The 17,520-nt window shown below is 39.8% G+C and overlaps 2 non-coding genes across 2 annotated transcripts; both read right to left on the bottom strand.

The window, feature by feature from the left end:
• Nucleotides 1-238: 238 nt before the first annotated feature.
• Nucleotides 239-345, bottom strand: LOC128047123 (U6 spliceosomal RNA). Its single transcript, XR_008199311.1, has one exon. It is a non-coding gene; the product is annotated as a U6 spliceosomal RNA (small nuclear RNA).
• Nucleotides 346-17,223: 16,878 nt separating this feature from the next.
• Nucleotides 17,224-17,296, bottom strand: TRNAC-ACA (transfer RNA cysteine (anticodon ACA)). The gene has a single exon. It is a non-coding gene; the product is annotated as a tRNA-Cys (tRNA).
• Between the last annotated feature and the right edge of the window lie 224 nt (nucleotides 17,297-17,520).

Here is a 17,520-nt window from a genome sequence, read left to right as displayed (position 1 = left end):
CTATTCTATGCCCATTCAAGTATATAAAACCATTGACAAAGGACCAGTATTTTAAGAGCTTGATGCCCTCTTAATGAAGCAGTATCAATATATTTTTTCTAATTTCTGTATCACTGTAAAATCCATAGAACATAAAATTTATAATGTTAACCAATTTTAAATGAGCACTTAAGTGGTATTAAATATATTCATATTGTTGTGTAACTCTCAACACCATCCACATCCAGAACTCTTTTCATAAAATATGGAATGTTTCCTGAATCTGTATGACATCACTGAGTAGGGGTCATGCTAATCTTTTCTGTATTGTTCCAATATTAGAATATGCACTGCTTCAGTGAGCACTGACACACATTTTAATGAAAACACTTACTTGCAGAAAGGAATAAAAAGTATAGAGATGGTGACTCTGAAAGACAAGCAAGATTCACTTGATGATGATTGTAAAACTAAGGGCTTTGATCCATTCTATACTTCTCCCTCTCAGAGTATTGACACATGGAAAGTGACTACAATACCTTCTGATTCTACACACAGGGATAGAATACAGGGATAGGTTATTTGATCCAAAATGACCATTGCTGTATTCTCCCAATTTATCTAGTTAAAAAGGAAACAACTGAAAAATAACTCAAATCTAGGTTGAGTTCTTACTATATGCCAGACACTATGCTAAACCACACACAATGCATTTCCAGCTTACTTCAAAAAGAAAATGTTTTATTTTCATTTTAAAGACAGTAAGACTAAAATTCAGAAATGGTAGTATAATTAACTACACATGGTCTCACAACCAGTAAGATGTGGGTGAAAGATACGGCTCTGGGTTAGCTTGCCCACACAGCCCTTGCTCTTAATTTCTGTGATCTGTTGTCTAAAGGTGACCACATCTGCCCCCAATTTTTTCAGTTTATGGCCTCAGACAGCCTCCCCAAACACACCCTGTTCTGCGTTCTTATGAACACATTCTTTTGGCTTGTGCAAACATTTATATGCTGAACAATGCTACTTACCTCATCCAAGTTTTGTGTTGAACTCTCACAATTATTTCTAAATGTTTGCAAGCAAAACATTTTCTTGATAGCTACAGTCAAGATTTGTGGTTTGGGAGGATAGGGAAAGATTTCATCAATATTCTTTGGTGCAGTTTCTGTGTATTCAGGCTTACAATTTGCTGACTTCTAGAACGATGGTTTGAAATTAGAACATCTCTTGAAAGAAAGCTGCTGTGCCAGAAGACATCACAGAATTCCATTTCAGCTCTGATGTACAAACATTCCTGCAGCTACAATCTGATCCTCACACTTGTTATGGACTAAGTGCCTGCCTGCATACATGAGTGCTCAGTTGCGTCTGACTCTTTTTGACCCTATGGACTGTAGCCCACCAGGCTTCTCTGTCAATGGGATTTTCCAGTGGGGTGCCATCTAGAATTGGCCCTAATGTAGCTTTCATTCACTAATTCAGGAAGCCCTTAAATATTTGTAAGCTGTTGGTGAGGTTTTAGCTTGTTTTGTTTAGACTCTGTTTGTGGGCTCTCCTCACCCAACGCTCCCCCTGTTGTTACCTACCAGGAACTCTTTGCTGTGGCAAGGGCATGGCTTTTGGAAGACACCCCTGACCCAGGTTTGATGTTGAGTTTTTCACTTTTTGCACCCAATGCACAATGATGTTCAACTTTTTTTTTTTTTAAATTTTGAAGAGTACAGATATAATTTTAGATTTACCTGTGATCCAGTAGACATTTATACAGTTGAGAAATGCTTCATATTTGTTGGGGGAAGGGTAGAGGAGATTGGTAAAGGGCTTTAATCTTTTTTTTTTAAGATTTTTTTTGTTGTGGACTATTTTTATAGTCTTAATTGAATTTGTTACAATATTGCTTCTGGTTTCCGTCTTGATTTTTGGCTGCAAGGCATGTGGGATCTCAGCTCCCTGACCAGGGGTTGAACCTGCACCCCTTTCAATGGAAGGCAAAATCTTAACCAGTGGACCAACAGGGAAGTAAGTCCCTAGGGAATTTAATCTTATGCCAACAAAGTTATGTGACAAAATAAGTGGATCTGGGTGAGTTTCATGTTCCCTCTTGCTTCCTTCCTTTCCACACTCCTTTTCTTTCCTTCCCTGAGCTTTCTCCCCCAGCAGAACCTGACCAGCCAGAGACAATACCCTGTAGTTCAGGTTAGATGCATGTGGGCAGGAGGATGGAAGAATGGCTTTCCTAATCCCTTTCCTTTAACTCCCCTCTTTTCACACTGGGTTCTGTGCTATTGGAAAACATGTCTCAACATGGAGGCCCCCTCAGACAACTTTACTATCTCAGAAGCCAGGCTGGCTTTTCCCTTCATTTACAATTTTGTAAATTCTGAGATAACTGATTTTTATTTATTTAAGAAAATGTGGTACAAGCATACCATCAAGTATGATTTGGCCTTAAGAAAGAAGGAAATTCTGCAATATGCAACCACATGGATGAATCTTGAGGACATGAAAGAGAAAGTGAAGAAGCTCAGTCATGTCCGACTCTGTGTGACCCCATGGTCTGTAGCCTACCACACTATCATCCATGGGATTTTCCAGGCAAGAGTACTGGAGTGGGCTGCCATTTCCTTCTCCAGTGTATCTTCCCAACCCAGGGATCAAACCCAGGTCTCCCACATTGTAGGCAGACGTTTTACCATCTGAACCACCAGGGAAGCCTTTGCTAAGTGAAATAAACCAATCACAGAAAGACAAATACTGCATAAATCCACTTGCATAAAGTAAATCAGAAACCAACACAATATTTTAAAGCAACTATCTTCCAATTAAAAATACACAAATTAAAAAATAAAGTAAGTCAAATTCATAGAACCAAAGAGTAGAATGGTGGGACTGGAGGGAGGAGGAAATGGGGAGTTACTGCAAAAAAGTTTCAGCAACGCAAGATGGATAAGTTCTGGAGCTCTGGTGTACAACGTTGCATCTATAGTCAACAATGCTGTATTATACGTTCAAAAGAGCTTCCCTGGTGGCTCAGAGGCAAAGAGTCTGTCTGCAATGCAGGAGACAGTTTCAATCCCTGGTTTGGGAAGATCTCCTGGAGAAGGAAACGGCAACCCACTCCAGCATGCTTGCCTGGGAAATCCCATGGATAGGAGAACCTGAAGGGCTACTGTCCATGAGGTCATGAAAGAGTTGGACATGATTTAGCAACTAAACAACAATAACAACACTCTCATAAATTTGCTACAAGGCAGGATATCATGTTGTGTTCTTGCCAAAATAAAGAAAATTAAACAATAACAACAAAAAAAATAGCTGCTTTTTTAAAATCTAGATTTCCAGTGAAGAATGCTAGACTGCACTTGAGCGGTGCTTAAACTTTCCAATGCATCTGGTCTCTCTAATCTAGCAGTTTTTCACACCCAGAAAGTAATTTAACTGTGTGAAGCTGAAGAGCTGACTTTCTAGTGCTTGGTGAGCTCTTTTAAATTGTGTTACCCAGAAAAAATTTCTGACTAAGTACCGTAAGCTAAACACATCTTAAAATCTGGGCTACTGCTTAAATGAATAAACTTTTGAATGCTTAAAGATATGATATTTCCCAAGTTATCATTTAGGAGATTACTACTTTGAATTTTGTCCCCCTAACTTTCAATTATTTTCAACTGCCAAATATAATTCTTGATAAAGCAGACAATATTTCTTCAACATGAGCAATTCTTAATGTCTTCAGCTTATAATTTTGTGGCCTCAATTTTAATTGTAATTTGTGTTTTCTGAGCCAGAATAGTTTAAAATGAGCACAAAAGTTTCCTTTGTTTAGTGTCCTACAAAATGAATATGCCTGAGTTGCTGTCATTAAGAGCCTTACATGGGTCAGGTTTTGTTATTGTCTCCCCTCTTCCCTCCAACCCAACTTTTTATTTGTTAGCATGAGTGAGCTAAGAAGAAGCAACTATTATTTGACCAATTTACTTAAATAGAAAATGAATGACTATGTGTCTCCTAGAAAGATGGCTGGATGTGTTTTTAAATTCTGAATGCTACAACTAAATTTAGCCAAAGTGCATTGCTTTCTGAATGCTTCCAAAATGGAACACTGTGCTTTGATTGTTGCTTTTGGAGTCTCATTAAGACTCTAAAAGGTCAAAGGAGTAAAGACTGGAGCAAAATACATTCATTTACAATACATACAGCACAATAAAAATGTAGAAATCAGCTACATATGTGATGTGGTTTTCTTCCAGGGTATTTGTATAATAGAGGCCTGTTTTTGTGGTTAGCTGATAAATCTAAATGGTTACATTTATTCGACCAAATGTCTACAGTGTTGTTACTAGTGGAGAAACATTTCAGATTGCCAAATGTTTGTTTCATAATTTAATTTCTGAACAGAGGGTGATGTTGGAATTAGATATTTTTCCCATAAAGTGAGATGGCTATCTCCATAGCAGACAGGTTTTTACTTTCTTAAGAGACAGACATTTTTATAAGACTTCTGCTCTAACACACACTTTAAAAATTTCATGAGGGGAGGAGAGAATGGGATAACTTTGGCCCCTGGAAAGTTGCCTGTGAAGGATGACATCAGATCTTGACAAAGAATACAAACTAACTTAAAACTCAGTTTTCCCAGAAGAGTCTGCTCTAGCTTGAAATTCAATTTTCTCAGGTACATTTCAGTAATTTGTTTCTGCCAGTAATAAGGAGATTATTTTCATGTGAATGTGATGATATCCTATAGAGGAATCAGTGGGAGTGTTCCTTTAATTTGAATTTAACCTTTTCTCTAACATATTAAGAGGACAGAATAATTTTTTAATATCTTGCTACTTGGTTTTCCACATTTTAGATTTTAGCAATTATTTTCTTTGGCTCCTGAATATCTCAAAAATTATATTGAAGTAACCTCATAACTTTCCTTTTTGTGTCCGTAACTGATTGCTATAGTATTTCTTATAAGGATTAAGAAATACCATAGTCCAGGCACTTGTCCAGGTGCTAGCAACTCATCAGTGCACGTGTGCTCAGACACGTCAATCACGTCTGACTCTTTGCAATCCTATGGACTGTAGCCCAACAGGCTCCTCTGTCCATGGGACTCTCTGGGCAAGAATACTGTAGAGGGTTGCCATGCCCTCCTCCAGGGGATTTTCTGAACCAGAGACTGAACCAGCATCTCCTGAGTCTCCTGCATTGCAGGCAGATTCTTTACCCACTGAGCCACTTGGGAAACTCCCAAAAATTCCATAAATGAAATACAAATAAAAATCTCTGTCTATAGGGCCTTTCCTTTCTGTATATGTATTTATACTTAAGTTTATTTTTTCCAGCTCCCCCTGCCCCAAGCTTCAATAAAAAATTTCCAAACTTTTCACCAATCTTACAATTTTAAAGATTGTAAACTTTTGGAAGAAATGGCTATGAATTACTTTCAATCTGAGGATACAGTGTCTCTGGTATTCTTTGGAGCTGAGAACTAAATCAATGTTATTTACTGTTTTTATCAATGGAAAGGTCAGTGTTTCTTAAAAATTGTATCCTTTGGACCACTGCTGTCAGAATCCCTTTTAGGCAGCAGTCACAGTCCCTGGTGGCTCAGAGGTTAAAGCATCTGCCTGCAATGTGGGAGACCTGAGTTTGATCCCTGGATCAGGAAGATCCCCTGGAGAAGGAAATGGCAACCCACTCCAGTACTCTTGCCTGGAGAATCCCATGGACCGAGGAGCCTGGTGGGCTACAGTCCACGGGGTCGCAAAGAGTCGGACATGACTAAGTGACTTCACTTTCAATTTTTCACTTTCACAATCCCTGAGACCCACCTCATAGCTCCAGATTCAGGATTCAGGGTGAGGATCAGGAATTTACATTTTAAAGAAGCAGTCTAAGTGACTCCTACACATGCTGACAACTAAAAATTAAGTACTAATTTAGACAAAGAGCTGAAGAACGCGAATCTTAAATTAGAAAATGACCATAAGCAATTGTACGAAAAGGATTGACCTTGTGTGTGCTCAGTACTTAACATGGGGCAAAAGGGCAAAAGAAGTTGTCTTTCAGAAACAACTGGCGCCCGACGTTCTCCTGGGGAGAAGACTGTTTCTTGTTAAGGAAAACTTCGATTCTGCTTGGAGAGAGAACATAAGCCAAGGAGAATAAAGGTCACTGAGGCACAAAGAGAAAACAAAACTGAAACAAGATTGGAGGTGGGGAGACGGAAGAGAGGAACAGAACCACACATCTCGGGGGAGGCTGGCGACTGGAGGAAATGGCCTCAGTTCAGGTCAGTCTCTCAGTCGTGTCCGACTCTTTGCGACCCCATGAACCGCAGCACGCCAGGCCTCCCTGTCCATCACCAACTCCCGGAGTTCACTCAGACTCATGTCCATCGAGTCAGTGATGCCATCCAGCCATCTCATCCTCTGTCGTCCCCTTCTCCTCCCTAGCAGATGTCTAAGACACGTTTTAGGCATTTGTGTGCTTGTGATATCAACTCTTTTTTTTTTCTTCTCAAATACTCAGTTATGGCTGTTACACACACAAAAGCCTGATGTGAGTGGTTTTCATGGGAAACAAATTAAATCAGTGGAGGGCTGCATTGAGGTTAAAGAGGAGCAGTGAGGATGAAGGAACACCTAAGCACCAGAAGCTGGAAAGAAGATGGAGGATTAAGAAGGGAGAAATTAGAGCCAGAAAGCTTCAAGAAATGGCGGGGGATTTTCAGAAATTCAGAGGAAGACAATTGTCTTCCCACTGAACAAGCAGCTTGAGGTTCAAGCTAATCTCATATAGATCTTGAAGGACAGGATGAGCAAGTGGACATTTGGTATTATGGTTAAGTTACCATTTTATGTGGTTATGCCTTATCTTTTTGACTAGATTTTGAGTTTCTAATTAGAGTATTCTTGTCTTTTTTAAAATTATTAATCACTTTTCTGCATGGTATATTTTACACACTATATGCTGCCACATATTTATTGAAATGTTTTGTGCTATAAAGTGAAAAATGTAGTGGATTGTGAATAAAAAAGTGTCCTAGATTTAAGATCTTTCCTTTATTCCCTTGTGGACCTTTTAAGTTCTGGGCCCTTAAGTCTTACAGACACTTTTAGAAAATAACTTGTTTGTGCCTTTATTTCTAGAATGTCTGAGTTATTTAATATTTACCATTTCAGTGGAATGAAATGCCATTTCTTGAAAATAACATCTATAAACTACTTTTCTCTATGAAAATATATGATAGTTTAATTTCCTGAAGTTAGTTTAATTTCCAAGCAAGTATTTCAGATCTTATATATGCTCTGAAGCCTTATGATTATTTTAACTTTGTGACTTAAAAATTTGTGGCTAAGCTCATTACATTTTTAATGCTGGAAGTACATTTATTTTCCTATGAGGATTCTAAATATTTAGAATAATAGTACTTGGCATCTAGAATTTTGTTGGAGAAGGCATTAAAAACTACTACTTGCACTTCTTATGGGTAAAAAAAAAAATCAAAGTACAAACAAGTGGGTAAAGTACAGAATGGTGTTTTATCTTTCAAATTCTGGTCATAACTCTAACAGTAATTTCTGTGCAGTGAGAAGTTCCCTTTAAATCTTTTTCATCTGCAAGAAAGTTTTTGTGTTGCCCTTATTCATATTAGTGTAAGTCTTTACAACAAGGACTTGAAATAACTTACAGCCGTTCCGTTCCTCAGCAACCCCAAAAGATTGATCCTTGGACCCCTAGAGATGTTATAATCAACAGATGCTCAAGTTCCTTATAGAAAATGGCACATTGTCTCTGTATAATCCATGCACATCCTCCTACATAATTTTATCATCTCTAGACTACTTATAATACATAATGCAATGTAAATGCTATGTAAATAATTGTAAATACAATGTAAATGCTATGTAAATAGTTGCTGAGCATGCAGCAAATTCAAGTTTTGCTTTTTTGGAACTTTCTTGATTTTTTTTTTCCTGAATATTATTGATGTATATTTGGTTGAAATGAAGGATGTGTAAATGGTGGACACCAAGGACCAACTGTATATACATATAAGTTATTGACAATATATTTATATTGTGCTTTTATAACCAACCATTTTGCATGGCAGGGAATATCATTTCCATCTGATACACAAGTGTGGCAGACAGCATTTAGGCTTGCCTCTGATGAATCATGATTCTCTCTTGATTGTTTGAGTGTGGGCTGGACCTAGTGACTCATTTCTAAACAATAGAATATGGCAAAAGTGATAGGATATCGCTTTCAGGATTAGGTTACAAAGAAAAGGTAGCTGCCATTTTCCATTCCTTTCTTCCTGCCTCATGGGTTGACTCTGAAGGAAAGCAGGTGCTGTGGCAAGGGTCATGTAATAAGGAAATAACATCTCCAGTCAATGGCCAATGAAGACCTAAGATCTGCCAATGGCCATATGGGCAGTTTGGAAGTATCCTCAGCAGAACCTTGATTTAAATACATCTACCTTAGGAAGCATCACTATGAACAAAGCTAGTGGAGGTGACGGGATTCCAGTTGAGCTATTTCAAATCCTGAAAGATGATGCTGTGAAAGTGCTGCTACTCAATATGCCAGCAAATTTGGAAAACTCAGCAGTGACCACAGGACTGGAAAGTCAGTTTTCATTCCAATCGAAAAGAAAGGCAATGCCAAAGAATGCTCAAACTACCACACAATTGTACTCATCTCACATGCTAGTAAAGTAATACTTAAAATTATCCAAGCCAGGCTTCAGCAATACGTGAACCGTGAACTTCCTGATGTTCAAGCTAGTTTTAGAAAAGGCAGAGGAACCAGAGATCAAATTGCCAACATCCGCTGGATCATGGAAAAAGCAAGAGAGTTCCAGAAAAACATCTATTTCTGCTTTATTGACTATGCCAAAGCTTTTGACTATGTGGATCACAATAAACTGGAAAATTCTGAAAGAGATGGGAATACCAGACCACCTGACCTTCCTCTTGAGAAACCTGCATGTAGGCCAGGATGCAACAGTTCGAACTGGACATGGAAAAACAAACTGGTTCCAAATAGGAAAAGGAGTACATCAAGGCTGTATATTGTCACCCTGCTTATTTAACTTATATGCAGAGTACCTCATGAGGAACGCTGGGCTGGAAGAAGCACAAGCTGGACTCAAGATTGCTGGGAGAAATATCAATAACTTCACATATGCAGATGACACCACCCTTATTGCAGAAAGTGAAGAAGAACTAAAGAGCCTCTTGATGAAAGTAAAAGAGGAGAGTGAAAAGGTTGGCGTAAAGCTCAACATTCAGAAAACGAAGATCATGGCATCTGGTCCCATCACTTCATGGGAAATAGATGGGGAAACAGTGGAAACAATGACAGACTTTATTTTTTTGGGCTCCAAAATCACTGCAGATGGTGACTGCAGCAATGAAATTAAAAGACGCTTACTCCTTGGAAGGAAAGTTATGACCAACCTAGACAGCATATTAAAAAGTAGAGACATTACTTTGTCCACAAAGGTCCATCTAGCCAAGGCTATGGTTTTTCCAGTGGTCATGTATGGATGTGAGAGTTGGACTCTAAAGAAAGCTGAGTGCAGAAGAATTGATGCTTTTGAACTTTGGTGTTGCAGAAGACTCTTGAGACTCCCTTGGACTGATTTCCTTTAGGATGTTCATTGGAAGGACTGATGCTGAAGCTGAAGCTCCAATACTTTGGCCATCTGATGCAAAGAACCAACTCATTTGAAAAGACCCTGATGCTGAGAAAGATTGAAGGCAGGAGGAGAAAGGGACAACAGAGGATGAGATGGTTGGATGGCATCACCGACTTGATGGACAAGAGTTTGAGTAAGCTCTGGAATTTGGTGATGGACAGGGAAACATGGCATCCTGCAGTCCATGGGGTCACAAAGAGTGACACAACTGAGTAACTGAACTGAACTGAATTCATGAAGAAACAGTCCCCAAAATGTCATCTGATTTGAACAGGGAATCATGTAAAGAATTGAAAATTTAAAGGTTTTCAGAGCACTTGGTCAGAGAAGCGCTCCCTTCTCTGGGAGAAGGTGGTATGAAGATACCTAAATGAAGTGAGGCAAGTGGACCTTTGGGGAATAAGCATGTAGGCAGAGAGATTGGCAAGGGCAAATGTTCTGTCATGAGAACACTGGGTCAGCATCAAGACCAACGTAGAGGGACTTCCCCGGTGGTTCAGGGGTTAAGACGTCACCTTCCGGTGTATAGGTTGTGGGTTCAATCCCTGGTTGGGGAGCTAAGATCACACACACCTCACAGCCAAAAAACCAAAATAGAAGCAATATAGTAACGAATTCAATGAAGACTTTAAAAATGGTTCACATAAATAATCTTAAAAAAAAAAAAATTGTAGATAGGAGAGCAAACTAGAGAAAGATGTAGGGATGAAGTTAGAGAGATAGAGGTCAGATTATGCAGAGCTTCCTAGCCACGGCAAGGACTTGGAATTTTGTTCTAAATCTAACTGGGAAGACATTAGGGTATTTTAAACAGAGAAGTGATATGATTTGATGCACTTCTTAATATTTGTGGAGAATGGAAAGAGAAACAACAGGATAAGTAAAGGCTCAGTAAAAAGATTTATTGAAGCGTATAACTTGCCTAGATGAATGATAATGATGGCCTGGACTAGAGGTAGGAGTGAAATGGTAACAAATGGTAGAATGAGTGCATGGAGATTGAAGTCATTTTCATTTCTGGTTGCTTCTATCGACATTTTATCAAAGAGCATGCACTTTTGGAAAGGAGGTTTAACTATCTATTACCAGAGCACCATCTAGGTTTTTGATCACTGGAACTTAATAGTTTTGAAATTATGGCTGTGCTCTGCTTTAACCAAATTCAGTGAGCAGTCTTGACTGAGGGCACTCAGGCATTAGAGAAGCCTTTGAGTCAAGGTATGTCTAAAGGCATAATCCAAGTGAGGCTTCCCTTTAGATTTTGAGCAGATGACCACAATTGTTGAAGAGAGTCAAACATTTCTTTGCTTCTGCCCTACACAAACTGAAGTTGGTTTTTGTTTTCCTCTCATTATCTTTTTGACCAACCTTCTTGCGAGGTCTTAGAGAACTCTCCGATCATTTCACTTTTTATAATTTTTCTTTTTCTAAGATCACACACACACATGGAGAAATAGCACAAATTATATTTGATTTTGTTGTGTATGAGAACACACATTCTTAAATAATATGGACAGACTGTCTAAGTTTGGATGTTGGTTGAGATTCCCAGGGAGCTGAACACTGGCACTTTTATTTTGAAATGTCCTGTTGCTGCCTAATCAGCATTAACCTCCCATTTTCTCCTCAAAGGTGAACTGGAGTCTTTCATTCTTTACATCTGTCCCTCTAGGGAGCCTAGAGTTGAACATGGTTCAGGAGAGCTCTTTGTGTACTTGATTTCTTCACAAGCTTTGTTTTGGAGAAAAAAAAAAGTAAATGCTTATCCCGTAATTTTGAGTCTTTTCATCTTAAAGCAAGAAATTATATGGTAAAATTTCAGTAACCATCACTGATAAATATTTTCCTTTTGTTAGGTGTAATTGACTTTTTTCAGATTTCAGAAATAAGGTTTAATATGTATTCAGTATAAACGATATGAAACATTCATTTGTCTATGGGGTATGATTCAGATTTAAAGTAAAACATTTAAAACCCACAGATCAGATTCCTCAATAATAAGTTCATATAACTATGGATTTTAAAATAAATATATTTTTGAGAATGAAATGAATGATATTTGAGAAGCTACTGATTATTTATACAAGGCATTGTTTATATTAAATATTTTATGCTATCATATCATAAGCAAAATAAGTCAAAGATAAATATTATATGATAGAGCTTCCTTGGTGGCTCTAATGATAAAGAATCTGCCTGCAATGCAGGAGACCTGGGTTCAATCGCTGGGTCCGGAAGATCCCTGGGAGAAGGAATTGGCAACCCACTCCAGTACTCTTGCCTGGAAAATTCCATGGACAGAGAAGCCTGGCAGGGCTCAAAAAGATCCCTGGCATGGGATCAAAAAGAGTCAGATACGACTGAGTGACTAACTTTCACTTTTCACTGTCTGATGTCACTTATACGTGGAATCCCCAAAATACAAAAAACACTAGTGAATATAACAGAATTGCAGCAGACTAGCAGATACAGAAACAGGCCAGTGGTTACCAGGGGGTAAGGAAGGTGCAATACAGGGGGAGGAAGTGGGAGGTCCAAACTGTTGGATGTAAGGTAAGCTACAAGGGTGTATTGTGTAACACAGGGAATACAACTGATATTTGTAATAACTGTAAGTGGAAATTAACCTCTGAAAATTACATTAGGGACTTCCTTGGTGGTCCAGTGGTTAAGAATCTGCCTTGCAATGTAGGGGATGTGGGTTCGATCCCTGGTCAGGGAACTCAGATCACACATGCCACGGGGAAGCCAAGCCGATGTGCCACAACTACTGAAGCCCGCGTGTCACAGCTAGACAGTCTGTGCACTGTAACGAAAGATCCTGCATGACAAAATGAAATCCCATGTGCTGCAACTAGTACTCAAAGGAATCAAATAAATAAATACTAAGAAAATAAAAATTATATTAAAATGCAGTTGGTAGCTCTGGTGGTCGGAGAAGGCAATGGCACCCCACTCCAGTACTCTTGCCTGGGAAATCCCATGGACATAGGAGCCTGGTGGGCTGCAGTCCATGGGGTCGCTAAGAGTCAGACATGACTGAGCGACTTCACTTTCACTTTTCACTTTCATGCATTGGAGAAGGCAATGGCAACCCACTCCAGTGTTCTTGCCTGGAGAATCCCAGGGATGGGGGAGCCTGGTGGGCTGCCATCTCTGGGGTCGCACAGAGTCAGACATGACTGAAGTGACTTAGCAGCAGTAGCAGCAGCAGCTCTGCTGGTAAAGACTCCACCTGTAATGCAGAAGACCCCAGTTTGGTTCCTGGGTCAGGAAGATCCCCTGGAGAAGGGGTAAGCTACTGACTCCAGTATTCCTGTGCTTCCCTTGTGGCTCAGAGGGTAAAGAATCTGCCTGCAATGCGGGAGACCTGGGTTTGATCCCTGGGTTGGGAGGATCCTCTGGAGGAGGGCATGGCAACCCACTCCAGTATTCTTCCTTGGAGAATCCCCATGGACAGAGGAGCCTGGCAGGCTGTGGTCCCTGGAGTCACAAAGAGTCGGACAAGCTTGGGTGACTAAGCACAAGATCTCTCACCCTATTCACCATTCTCTGATTGTCTACTATATTTAACCCACCCCAAATGACAAATGGTCTTGCAAGCAGTTGTCTGAATCTATGGAGCAGGCATTTAACACACACAAAAAAACCATTATTTTCTTTCTCTCAGATTTGAGAAACATTATATCATGATGAAAACTGGAACAATTTCAGAAGTGTCCTCTAGAATTCCCACGTCACAAATTTCCACTTCAGAGTGGAGGTATCATAATTTATAAACTTTTATGGAATAAAAAAGGACTAACCACTAGGTTGGATGTTAAGATGATGTATATTATTTGTGTTTTTCCTCGTTATATAAAAGCAAAGTTTTTTTCACTACATTAGCACAGTTAATTTATTATTTTCAAACTAGTGCCTAGACTTCTGGAACACAAAATTAATGGGTTCTTGGAAACCTCTGAATTGCCCAAAGTCAATGGTGGTTCTTCCCATCTGTCATCTTAATGTGTAGTATGTCTCCCAGATGCATTAAAACACAAAGATACACACTAAACTTCTTTGCATTCCCATTGGCACTAAGCCAATGGGAAGAGTAGTCAGAAATGAATTTTTTACAAGAAAACTCCAAAACTGGAAGCCCTGATTTAAAATAAACTTGGATGTCACTCAGCTTTGCCAATCAACTCTTTCAGACTGCAAATGACACATTTATTTATAGAGCTATTTAGATAATAATGGAAGAAGGTTTAATCACTTGTTTTCTAAAGTATCACCCAATGTCAGCTCCATGAGTTTGATGACTGCTTATAAAATGATCTATTTGCATCTGTTTTCTGTTGAGATTATTAAATTGGAAATGATAAAAATATGTTAATATTCAGCATACACTTGGCTTTGGTCATATTCTGAGAGAAGATTATATTTTGATCCAGAATTATGACGCTCAAAGTTATTGAGAATGAATTAATTTCTGGCTCCCATATCTCTTCCCGTGATAAAAGAGTGATGGAAAAATTGGGTACGTAATTTTAGTGTTTTATGTTGTCTCTTGTTGGAATTGAACCTAGTTTAGTGTGGGGAGAATCCAAATCACAGCTGAAAGGAGACCAAGTTTGTAGTGGAAAAGCAGTATTACAAACAGCAAGTCCAAAGAATGAGGCAAGCTCAAGAATAGACGGTTGGGGTGGTGAGAAATGAAGTCAGAAAGCTGGAGAAAAAGAAAGTTAGAATGTAGCTTAAGGAATTAGTCCAGTACAGAGGTTTATGACTCCCTGGTGGCTCAGATAGTAAAGTGTCTGCCTACAATGCGGGAGGCCTGGGTTCAATCCCTGGGTTGGGAAGATCCCCTGGAGAAAGAAATGGCAACCCACTCCAGTACTCTTGCCTGGAAAATCCCTGGTAGGCTACAGTCTATGGGGCCGCACAGAGTTGTACACGACTGAGTGACTTCACACTAAAGAATTAGCCCCCTACAGAAGTTTATGACTAAGGTCAACCATTTTCAGACAGTGCCAGCATTATTCTGCAGCAATGGTGCACATCAAAGTAAGAATGAGGATTTACGGGAAATGTAAAAGCAAGACACAAACCTCCACTATCTCCACTCCTTACCCATAATTGTTGTAGCTCCTTCACTATTTATTTTATTTTTATACAGTATAGCTAAAAATTTGAGTGTCAGGCTAGCTAAAACACCAGGTTTCCCTGACTCTGTCCTAGTCAATGGCTACCTTTTTGTATAGTTACAGTAACATCTCTTTTAACTCTCTGGAGTTTCCCAGTTTGGATGACAAAGTTTATGGTCATTCTAGTGAAGGACAAACATGAGTGCTTTAATGCTTTTTGGATCAATGTCTGTCGAAATCCATGTAGGAAAAGATTTATTGGTTTGATCATTCTAGAAAGGGATGAGATATATTCCTGGAGAATATTTTTAAAAATAGATAAATCTGATTCTTAAGCGTTCAGGACGTCAGAGATCCACAGACTATGAGGGTAAGTTTAAGAAAATTGATATAAAGTTAAATTACTTAGTTCCATTTCATTGGACTTTTCCCCCTGAAGTTCAAATATTTTCTTCTATTTCTCTGTTTTGCTTGACTCCGTGTTGGTGTCCATGCATTAGATAGACAGCCCCTCTCCCCATCTTGAGGAAGGGGCCCCATGTAGGAGATGAGCCTTATCCTTCAACCCTGTCCTGGCCCTCTCAAACTTTTGCAATTGTTCAAGCAGCTGATTTTTAATAGCTCTCTGTAGTTGAGGGTTTTCCCTGAATCATCCTGTGTCCCAAAGGGAGAGACCTCTGGCAGGAGGGAGATTCAGGCAGATTGGCAGCCTGACCCTCAGGTAGCAGTTTTGAAAATATACAATGTATGCAGTCCTGTGGTACCCCGAGCTTAAGCCCCACAGGCCACCAGAGTCAGATCTAGAGGTGTCTTCTGGGTGTCAGGGCAGAAGAGGTACTTAAAACCTCCCCTCTAGGAGATACTGGTGATCAGGAACACACAGAGGGAGAGTATGAAGATGGGACGCTTCAGCCAGGTTGAGGCCAGGCGGAGGCTACAGACCTGAGCTGCCAGGAAGGGGAGAGAAAACAATGGTGCCCAAGGAAAACTCGGCAAGACGCCGCCTGCCAGCAGGAGCTGTGGAGAGGGAAAGTGTATAGATGGCATGTGCAAGGAAAAGGGCGGGAAGGGGGGGACAAAAGAAAAAAAAAAAGTTATCTTTTTTCTTTTAAAGATGATGTCTGGGGCTAGGACAGGCTCAGGGGATGGTGCCACCAGCCATCAGGTCCCAGATATGAGCTGAATTAGATACCTGGCCCTCCTGCCAACAGCTTCAAGGTAAGCAAATGAGTTTCATTCACAAAACTTTGGGACTTCATCCACTGCCTTTGAGTTGAGCCCTGCAGCAGCTGAGTCAGAGAGCTGGAGCCCTTTAGACTGGTTAAAATGGTCTAAACCTCGTGGGTCTTGTGGACTGAATCAAGGGGATTTTCTTTGGACTGAATCAAGGGGATTTTCAAAGATAGATGCTTCAAGATGTCTGTCAGGGGCAGGCCTTAAAACTTGGGATTCCCCATGCAGGCGGGGGGCGTCAAACCCTGTACTCCTCAGGGAGAAGCTCTGGGGGTTGGATTCCCTTCTTGTTGGGCATCACTCTGCCCTTGGTGGGGTTTACTGGGTGACGTGTCTTAGTCTCCCCAACCTACTTCCACGTGGGACTTAGTTCTCTCATTCAGCTGATGCAAAGCAGCCCCTCAATTGTTAAGGTTAATTCAGAGGAAGTTGTTTCATTTGTTGTGGATTTGGTGTGCTGTGGAAGGAGGTGAGCCCAGAACCCTCCTATGTCTTGTCTTGACCTAGATCTTTGATATAAAGAGATACTGACAAGCCTGGTAATTTTAAAAGGATTAATGGAATCTTAGAATCACAGAAAATGTAGCACAAGTGATAAATGAATCCTTAATTGAGATGAATAAGGAATGGTAAAGTTAATATTAGAATGGGGCCCTTTATTTTATGTAAGATATTTTTTATTCAAGGGCTATTAATGCCAAAAATGGTTAGAATTAGATGTTGAAAAAGGAGAATTCTTTAGGCTTAAAGGTAAATAGGAAAATAAAATATTCATGGGGATTTGCATTTGAAAATTGAAATAAATTTATCACTTCTCATTTTATTATTCAGTGTGGTGTCGTGTTCAAGGGGATGTTAAGACCTTTCTCCTGAGCATCTGTAAACTTATGCAACTGAATGGGACCTTCATGTGGGGACCCTGACAGCAGAGGCATATGGGAGTGACTTGATTACTTGGGTGTTTAGTAATTCCATTAGTGTGGTTTGTTGTGATCATGTCTGTAATTAGAAGTTGAAAGCTGATTAGTAAAGTGAAAGAAAGTGAAAGTGAAGTTGCTCAATCATGTCCAACTCTTTGTGACCCCATGGACTGTAGCCTACTACACTCTGCCGTCCATGGGGTTTTCCAGGCAAGAGTACTGGAGTAGGTTGCCATTTCCTTCTCCAGAGGATCTTCCTGACCAGGGATTGAACCTGGGTCTCCCTGCATTGTAGGCAGACACTTTACCATCTGAGCCACCAGGGAAGTCCTAAGTGAAACTAATTTGGAAGGAATTTATTAAAAGTTTGTGCATGAGTAAGTGTTAAACATATAAGTTGATGTTTTCATGAAAAATATGTGAGATGATTTTTTTCCACAAAAGACTTAAGACTCTTGTCCTTAGTTCTCTCCTCAATATCAAGATATAGTGGTTCAGACACCCTCTTCCACCTTCTCACTTCCCATTTCCTACTACAGTCTGGCTTTGT

Source organism: Budorcas taxicolor, chromosome 4 (genome assembly GCF_023091745.1).
Source record: "Budorcas taxicolor isolate Tak-1 chromosome 4, Takin1.1, whole genome shotgun sequence".
Classification (NCBI taxonomy): Eukaryota; Metazoa; Chordata; class Mammalia; order Artiodactyla; family Bovidae; genus Budorcas; species Budorcas taxicolor.
Note: the sequence above shows the minus strand (reverse complement) of the source record. Positions and strands in the feature narration are given on the sequence as shown.